Source organism: Camelina sativa, chromosome 3, assembly GCF_000633955.1.
Source record: "Camelina sativa cultivar DH55 chromosome 3, Cs, whole genome shotgun sequence".
NCBI lineage: Eukaryota > Viridiplantae > Streptophyta > Magnoliopsida > Brassicales > Brassicaceae > Camelina > Camelina sativa.
The window spans coordinates 18,448,346-18,458,492 of NC_025687.1; positions in this window are offsets into that span (position 1 = coordinate 18,448,346).

Sequence of the window (10,147 nt, forward strand, 5' to 3'; positions counted from 1 at the left end):
CCACTCGGTCGAGTCCATCTACCCACTCGGTCGAGTGCTTGGTCGAGTTGGACTCTGGACCTTGGTTCTTCAGCCTTAACTCTCTTGCTTTCCCTTCAAGATTGCTTCACTTCTCCTCAGGATTGTTTCCATGCTCCTTAAGCTCCAAAATCACCTGTTTATGCATGAAAAGATGCAAATGCAATGCAACTAAACTCTAATGCATGATTAGTCCTAAAGCTACACAATAATGATGAAAATGGCTAGCAAAAGATGCAAAAGATGTGAATAAACTAAGGGAAAACATGGTAAAATATATGAACATCAATATGCAACAGAGTCTTCAAACAGTGTTATTGCCTTTCGGTTGCTTCTTGCTAATGGGTCTCAACAAGCAATAACTAGTTGATGCTGATCGAACCCTCTGTTTGAAGTTCTTTGCCAACATGTTAGGAGACTCCAGTCTTAGGCGGATAAATATTAATTGATGTTCAGACATCATCTCAGCCATTAGGGATTCTCGATATGGCATATGAAGCACAACTATTAGGCATGACTTGAATAAGCGACGGCCAGAGTCTATCACTGAAACGTCATGAAGTTGTTGTTTTGCGATATATCTTTATATTGATCCGATATAAATCTTCCATCTGCAAAACCAACTAAACCAAATTTGGGGCTTCCAAAATATATTAAGCCCATGTTAATCATACCTTTTCAATAGAAGATACATTTTAACTCATCTCAAAATCTACTCATAGAGAATGAGTTATATGATGCAAAAAGATTAGTTATATATATATATATATATATGACTTCCTTTAGAAGTTATTGGTATAACATCTATTTCGAAAGATGTTTGCAAGATCTTTTATTCAAAATAACCTTTTAAGGGTTTTGATGATCATCAATGAGTTCTCGAGAACATAATTATGATTTCATACATCTTTCAAGATAAGCTCTTTAAGCATCCCATGGGATGTATTTCAAGTCATAACATCAATTTTTATTGATATAGGGTACTCTAACAAAACATGTCGCAACACACCATTTTTTTATATATCATTATACCCTTTTGATGCTTGGACCATTAGTCCAAAAATTACTCGTCTTTCATATGAGTTTAATATAGACTTGACTATCTTTTTTTTTTTACTGGCCAATATATATCTCTATATGCTCACAGAGCAGAAAGTTATGATCCTCATTAATCACATTTGCGCTATATCATTTTATTGTCGACATTTATGCCTTTGGTTCCATATTTCCCGTAATGATATGGTTAATCGAGATCTCTTTAATCATTATATAAATGATTTTATTCATGTACCTGATTTCGTTATTAACCATATCAATCGGTTTCTCTACTCCTCTTGAGGAATCTTTGCTCCTCCTTAGGAGTTTATGTGCTCCTATTTGGGAGTCTATTAGCTCTTCTTTAAAAGTCTATCTACTCCTCTTTAGGAGTTCATTTTCTCCTCTTTTGAGAGTATAATACTCTTTTTAATTTGCTCCTTTTTCTTTTCGAGGATTTTATTTATCTTAGTAACCAAAGTAGTCTATCACATTTTATATGTGTTATAGACTTAGTATGTCATCCATCAGAGACATATTTTATTGGAGCATTTCTAACTGGGATATGAGACTTCTTAGAACTACAAGTTCATATTCATCTATGTGAGGATCAAAAATTATATGAAATCTCATCCATCAGCTTTTTGCATTTGATTTGCAATATATATTTTGAATAGTGATCTTTAGAACTTTTGAAATTTCAAGTTCATATCCATTATATTCATTTGTTCAAAGATTCAAACTATTTAATGATTTTTCCATAATGATGGGAAACTTTATCATCCAACATGATGATATGCAAATCTTATAATAGGCACATCTCTCATAAGATGGCTCAATATTATTAGAGCGGAGACTCATCTCCCGCATCTATATATCTCATCCTCTTTGGATGATATTTTTATGCGGTGTAGAGGAGCATTTACAATATATATCACACACCCATAAGATTCAAAATGAGAAATATTTAATCTCCAACCATGAATATATAATATAGGAGAAATATTTCTTTATAAATTGTTGGTCTCATAATATTGACTACATGCAAAACTGCATGTTCGATGTTTTGACATGGAGATAAAATCACCAAGAACCATAAGCAATCTCTTGGAGTTGCGCTATGAATGATTCATTACAGCTTATTTCAAGAGTGAACATCATGGATGGTTCACTTTGTCACATGCGACATATACATGTGATAAAACTATAGGATATGACTTCACCATAGTTATATCGCTATGGGTGTCAAATTCACCAAAGTTTATCGACTTATTGCCGATGTGGGATTCCTTTAATTCTCCCCCTCGAGATGGTAACTCTTAGAGTTCATTCATCTCGTATTGAATTCCACTTTAGGATCAACAACATACCGATTTTGGTTATGTCTATTATCTTAGATCCTTATAAGATGTGAGATTAGTATTACCCCCTCTCAAAATGATGAATTTCATGTCCATTCACCTCTGACCGAATCTTATTTTTAGATCGGTTATATTTGGGGTTTAATTTGGAGACTTATCAAAGAAATCAAACCATCATATATATATATATATATATATATATATATATATTTAGCTTGTTAATCCAAAAGGATGGTGAATGGGCCAACATTATATGATTCTGGAGGCATAGCCTACTACAGAATCAAGGAGGAGGTAAATAACCATCAACTCCATAAACAATAAATAGAAATTTAAATGAATTTAAATAAAATAATATAAATTTAACATAAATTAGATGTTACCTGAAATATGAATGAAGTATTGTGCTTATAATATCATGAATGTGAACGAGGACTTTAAAAGAACATTTGTTCCTCTGAACAAATTTTCAATGATCTTTAATATCATTGATTGACCGGGATAGCTTGACCGGTAATGCTATACTTGAAGCATAATAGAATTTCATATTTACTATTATTTTGCCATCTTTGTTTTTGCACGATATAATTATATACATGCATATCTCCAATATGGTCAAACTTGTGATACCATATTTATTTATAGTCTCAACATAGTAATTGTGTTATGACAAAATGTCTTTGAAAACTCCATGAGTTTTGTTTGAGACTTTGGAGAATAGTAGACATCGATAATTATGAATCTAATGTCTTTGAAAGTCGAGAGACTAACTTATCTAGACCTTCTAATTATGTTTGCACTGTCTATGATATACTGACATGTGCTTCATATATTCTCATAAGAGAAATATATTTTTGATTTTAAAGACATTTCGTTGTCTTTAAATCTAATATAACACATATAGTTACTTTTTACGAATAAACAAAATTAAATAAACAAACATATAAATGCAGAAAATAAAATAAGAATTTAATAGACATAACTTTTCCTTGATCGTAGAGTAGACAGAGCCTCTACGATCAATCCGGAAAAGACAAAGCTTTTCATTTGATCATGAATGAGGCAGAACCTCTATATGTATAACGATCAATCCGGAAAAGACAAAGCTTTTTGTTTGATCATGAATGAGGCAGAACCTCTATATATATAACGATCAATCCAGAAATGACATAGCCTTATATTTGATCATATAGAAAGCAAAGCCAATCATTCTGGAAAGGACATAAGCTTTTGTTAGATCGTAAAGGAGGGGCGAAGCCTACCATATCAAATGATCAATCAAAATATTATATAGCTTTATATATGATCGTAAAGGAGGCAAAGCCTACCATATATAATGATCTATCTATCCAGAAAAACATAGCTTTTATTTGATCGTGAAGGAGGCAGAGCCTACCATATATCTAACGATCTATCCGGATATAATTTAGCTATATATTTGATCGTAAAGGAGGCAATGCCTACAACTTATAACAATCAATCCGGAAGGACATAATTTCATGATGTTTATAATATTTATGTTCTATCAACATAATTGAAACAATAAAAACTTACTTACCTCGTAAAAACTCCAGTAGTAAAGACATCGTGCTAATAACGTGTTATAAAACATAACGCAAACAATATATAATAATATTATAGTATATATGTATATGTGTATATATTTATATAACTATATACACTATAATAATAAAGGGAGAGGGATGAGAGGTAAGTGAAAGAAAATTGTTCTCTCCTTATCCTCAATTACAATGAAGCAAATGAAGTATATATAGAGAAGTTAAAGGATAAGAAGATAAGAACAAAATACTACTTAGAGCCTAAGTTACTTAAAGTCTAAGTTACTTAGAGAGGAAGTATGTGATGGATAATCACAAAAGTAGTTATCCATTTTATAACATATACATATTTAACATTATTAATAATTACCTAAATTCAGAAATTCTATTAGCTACTTCGTTATATATGTCATGTATATATAATTGTAAAAACATTGGTTCCTTGCCAAGTTCTGGTAAAATATCACCAATACAATGATAGTTTTCTCCGCACATCTGAAATAGATACGGACCTCTACCATTATTTATGGAATCGTTAATTTTACCACCTAACGATGTGAACGAAAACATCATGTTGTATGCTCGTATGTTATCACGAAAGTTTTTACTCCGGTCGTCGTGATTATAAAACAACGATAGTAACGTTTTAGGTGAAATCATCAACGTAGGAAGTATTACTTTGCCACGATGGCAACACAATGAAAAATCCGGCTTTGCCTTTTTAGTCTGTTTATTCACCTGTTCTTTATACCACATATATGCTCCACAATTTTCACATAAAAAATAAAGATCTCCATCATCATAATAACTTATATTAAATTTTTGTTAATATTTTAAATATATATTAGTTAAATAAATACATAATTACAAAACTATTATATAACCAATCAGATATGCATCGAGCTATACCATTATTTAGTAACTTAGCTTTTATGGGAGGAAACCCAAGAAACATGTCAGATGTCGCATCGTTATCATTTATCTCAAATGAAATCTCATCAGTAGAGCTATAAGAATCACTTTCATCGTTCGTATCTGAATCAGTTGCGACGTAAGATGCGAAATCTTCGTGTAGTTCGGGAAGAAGAATATTTTCTGCATATGTAACGATTGAATTAGTTACTTAGCATTTATATATTTACATATATTAATAAATTCCTTTCCAAACATATAACCTCTTTTCTTTTTTTTTTTCCCTTTTAGACTTCAATATTTGCATTCTTATCAACCTTCCCTTCTTATCTGAATCAGGATTCTGAATATTCAATGCATTCGTAAAAGCAGGTAGATTTATCGTAGAACTAACACCTGAATTTCAATGTCGTTGCGTACGATCTCTTAGCTTTGAATGTAACATATCTCTTAATGTAAAAAATTGAAAATGTCGTTATGTTTTTAAGAGACAGCATCTGTCGATACATTCTTCCTCCGAGATGGAATCTTCGAAGGTCTCATTATGAGACGTCAATAATAGCGATTTGCAAAATATAAACAAAACTACGATCAAGAATTCATATAATCGAGTAATTATGATCCTTCTATTTTATACCTTAATTTTCTTAGTCATTTAGTGAATATCGCTGTTAGATCTGTTTATATAAGAAGATGGTACATATATATTCTCTAAACTAAAAATATACTAATTATTGATATATATGAATATTTACTTATGTTTCTATATATCCTCTAAACTTTTTAAATTTTTAAAAAAACACATATGTTATTTATCTTTCTAATTACATATGTGGATCTTTAATACAACTTTTTGAGATTTACTTTCATGAACTTCATCAATATCTTTTTTTGTTATATTTCCATAATCTTTCATATCAATATCGGATTATAATTTAACCATTATTTTTTATATAGTATTGGTCTGATTAATATATCATATCTATAGTTCCAAATAAATTATATCAACTTATATAATTTAATTATTTATTAGCAGCATTATATTATTAATGTAGTTTTGGTTGAATCATCATATCGTAATCATTATTAAAAAAGGTAATGTCATTGTGTTATCAAAACAAAAACTCGAGAAACTAATGAAAGTGATAATATCCCTTATAAAAATTCCAAAACGAATTATAGTAACATCATGATCATAACTATTAAATAAAATAGATATTATTATAAAATTTTAAAATTTTAATTCTAAAATGATTTTCGAAAGTCAATCCTTTGTCGTGTTAGATCTTTGCATCCATATTTTATTCTTCTCACAGCATATAGATCCAGAAGCACCCTTATCAAATGTGTTAATTGACTCGTTGATAGACATCATATTGTATTCTATCCAAGTATCAAATTTAGATTTCTTGTTCGTTGATTTCAATATATTATCTTCATTGTCAACAATGGAACTTTGAACGTTAAGATGCGCCAATTAGTTATCTTCAGAAGATCTTGATTCTTTCCTGGTTATTCTAGAATTTTTTTTATGGTTCCGGAATGCTATCCTCACAATAGAAAATTAATTGTTCTGGTTGAGGTTGTGTACGAAATGCATATTCATCAGCATTTGAACTTTTCTTGGTAGATCGACGAACTCCAGTTGGACGTTTCATTATGATTCTTCAAATATACATTTAAAACATGTATGTATGAAATCATAATGATTCAAAATATTGTAAAAAGCTTTAATTTTGCGTTACCTCTTACGTCAAGCAACAAGAACTCAAGAATTGGTTTAGTTTTTTTCTTCTGAGTTGAAATGGTACAATAATAAGAGTTATATATATAACATGTAGAAGATAAGTTTTCACATCTGATAATATTTTATTTCCTCAAACTTCATATTGAATATTGACAATATTCAAGTTTACCATTAAGTTTTTAATTTAAAAAATATTTATTAACATAATCACTAATGTTCATTTTCCTCAATTTCCGTATTGAATATTCAGACTATTAAATTTTACCATTTATTTTTAACGTATTATCGTTCTTTTGGAACTATAATTTATTTTAAAATAGTTTTACTTTTGGGTCATAGGAATATCCTAACTATAAATATTTCCCAAACGATTATATATTATGTTTATTTATTTATGTCAAGTTATATATATAAATCTTTGTTTATTTCTAACATTATACCAGTAAATGACTAAAATAATTTTAAATCAATATCAAAACGATAGCATGTTTTGAAGTCACTGAAATTGTCTGAAATAATATAAACTTTCTGTAAAAAACATAATTCCGGTGAAAGCCTAAAATAAATAAAAATCAATATCAAAATGAAAACATATTTTGAAGTGATGGAAATTGTTTACTCTCGGCATTCAGTTTTGATCTTTTTACTTGTCTTCATGCTATGACCCCCGTTCGACACCACATCACTTTCTGTATGATCTCTCTTAGATGAAGACAAACTCGTTTCAGCTGGTGCGATTTGCAACTTATGATCGTTTGTATCAGAGGAAATATTTGAAAGTTTATTCCTTCCATAGAGTTCCTACATTTTAATTATATACATTGAGATTAAAAATATATAGTATTCATAATGGTATTATGGGTTTTTGTTTATTTTCTTTAGTACCTTGCCAAATTGCACAACCATGTCATCCTTTTCCCAAAACTTTTCGACAACATAAGCAGACTTGTCGCTCTTTAAATTATCGATTGTAATCAAAATTTTAAACAGCATAGTCTTCCTACTAAGACCGAAAGAGATTCAGGAATAGCTGCAATAGCCTCCTGACCATGGGTGAACACTTGATTCAATATTTGTTTATATATTTTTAAACTAAAGGAGTTCAAATGTTACTATACTTACTTTTGATTTTTCCAAAGCCAGTTCTTCAGTTTTTTTCCAATAAATAGTTGAGCAACACCATCAAAGAAGAGCAACTTAATTTTTTGTGAACTTCCATACCCAACATGAAGTATGAGTTTATACCTTTCAAACAGTTTTTTTTTTTTTTGAATAAAATGTAAAATTTTATTTCAAAAAAAGTAGTTTTTACATCAAGTGCAGCATGTAGTTAGTTCTTGATATGGAAAAAAATTTAAAAATTTGTTTTAACAAACTGGTGTCATTAGCGAGAGCCCAACCATTGATCCATGGTGCATGTGAAATTTGCTGTAGCTTGAAGCGAGAGCAGTCTGTTTTGAACCTGTCTGTCTAGATTTTTGATGAGCTGAGAGGAGGATACTGGTGACTCTCCATGGTGACGTCTATTTCGCTCTTGCCAGAGTGTGTAGACCAAGGCCTGGAAAGCATAACGGAGAAGAAACAGAGTAGCAGATCCCAAAGATGTGTCGGCTAGGAGTTGCAGGTTACTATCCCAGTCCGTAGAGAACTTGGCCATAAGTAACTTTGAAATGAGCTCTGTCCAAACCACTGAGGAGAAAGAGCAATCGAAAAAAAGATGGTTTCGGCTTTCTTGGGACGCAGAGCAAAGGGAACAGGAGGCGTCAACCCGTGAGTTCCAGGTCAGCATGCGATCACCCATTGTCAAGCGGTTTAGTGTTGCTAACCACACTATAAAGGAGAATTTAGGAGTGCCTTTAGAAAACCAGATACCATCTGCCCATGGCTGCCGCGGTTTGGATATCCGTGTACGCTCCCAAGTTTCTTTTGTGCTAAATTTGGCCTTAAATTGATCCCCCTTTCCCCGCCAAAGAACCATGTCCTCTGTTTCTAATAGTCCTCTGTTTCGTAATGTCTTTAGCGCTTCTTCTATATGATTCAGGTGGTCAACTCGATGGTGGCGTTGGCGATGAGCGAGTGCTTCCGCAACCGTGGCATGGAGACCAATCCCCATATCCATTGTAACCCGGGGCCCCGGAATATTGAGTATACAGCCAAGCGACGACCAATTATCATGCCACAAGGAAATACCCTCTCCATTTTTAACCTCATACCGAACAAAATCCACAGATAAGTCTCGGTACTTCAGCAGCTTCCTCCACATCCAGGAACAGGAGGTAGTGTTAGCCTTAATAGACCAGAATGAACCCTTGTTGAGTAGGTAAGCTCGAAGACATTCCACCCATAAAGAACTGGACGCCAACATTCTCCAGATGAGTTTCAAACAACTAACCTTATTTGTTTCTTTCAACGAACGCAGACCCAGCCCACCTTCTTCCTTCGTTAAACAAACATCGGTCCATGCAACCTTTGCCTTTTTGGTATTAAGAGCGGGACCCATACTGTCTATCTATTATATACAAGTTATTGGCAAGCGAAAAGCTGACATCCAGAAGTTTGTTAGGATTTGTATGACTGAAATGATGAGCTGTAATCGCCCCGCAAAGGACAAATATCACCCTGTCCAGCTGTTGAATTTTTCTCTGATGCGTTCTATGAGAGGTGTATAGTCGAAGGTTGTCATACGCTTAGTTAAGAGTGGCAAACCAAGATAACAGACTGGTAGAGTTCCAGATGCGAATGGGAATGAGTGAAGAATCTCATCGTGTTCAGTGGCTATGACTCCGACCATGTACAATGTAGACTTCTCAAGACTAATATTCAGGCCTGAGACTAAAACGACCTGACCCGTTTTTTTTCTTTTAATAATAAATAATAATAATATAAATAACTATGACTAGTGGTCCCATATCCACTAGCCACCTAACCACAATCACAAACAACAGCGGAATAACAATACCAATTAAATAACCAACTGAACCAATAATCCAATATTAATCCATAATAGAATAACCAACAACCAATCCTAATCATTTCAATGTCAAACAACTGGAAACCAAGGAACCGGCAACCTAATAAGTTCAAAAGACCCAACTCTAGCAACCTAGCAATCCCAGACAACATCCAATCGAGTCCCTAGAACATCTTCCTCTTCATTGCCTTGATTCCACGATCACACTTTGCCTTTACCTGCACCACAAACACAAATTGAGATGCATGAGTATTTGATAAATACTCAGTGAGGCAATCCTCCCATCTAATGGGCTATACACACAAGCAACAATGACTCCAATGTTCCAAACAATCAACAAACAAAACACACAAACCAGGAAAACGAACATGGTCACACTGGAAGGGAGGTGTCGTCCGACACTAGCATTGGTGTCGACCGACACTACCCCACAGTCTCGATCGACACTCCACCTGCAACTGCGATCAGCACGAAACCGAGAGTCGAATCTGGCTTCCCAATCTCCTCTAAATCATCCAATACTCAAAACCCATGCCGGAAACAT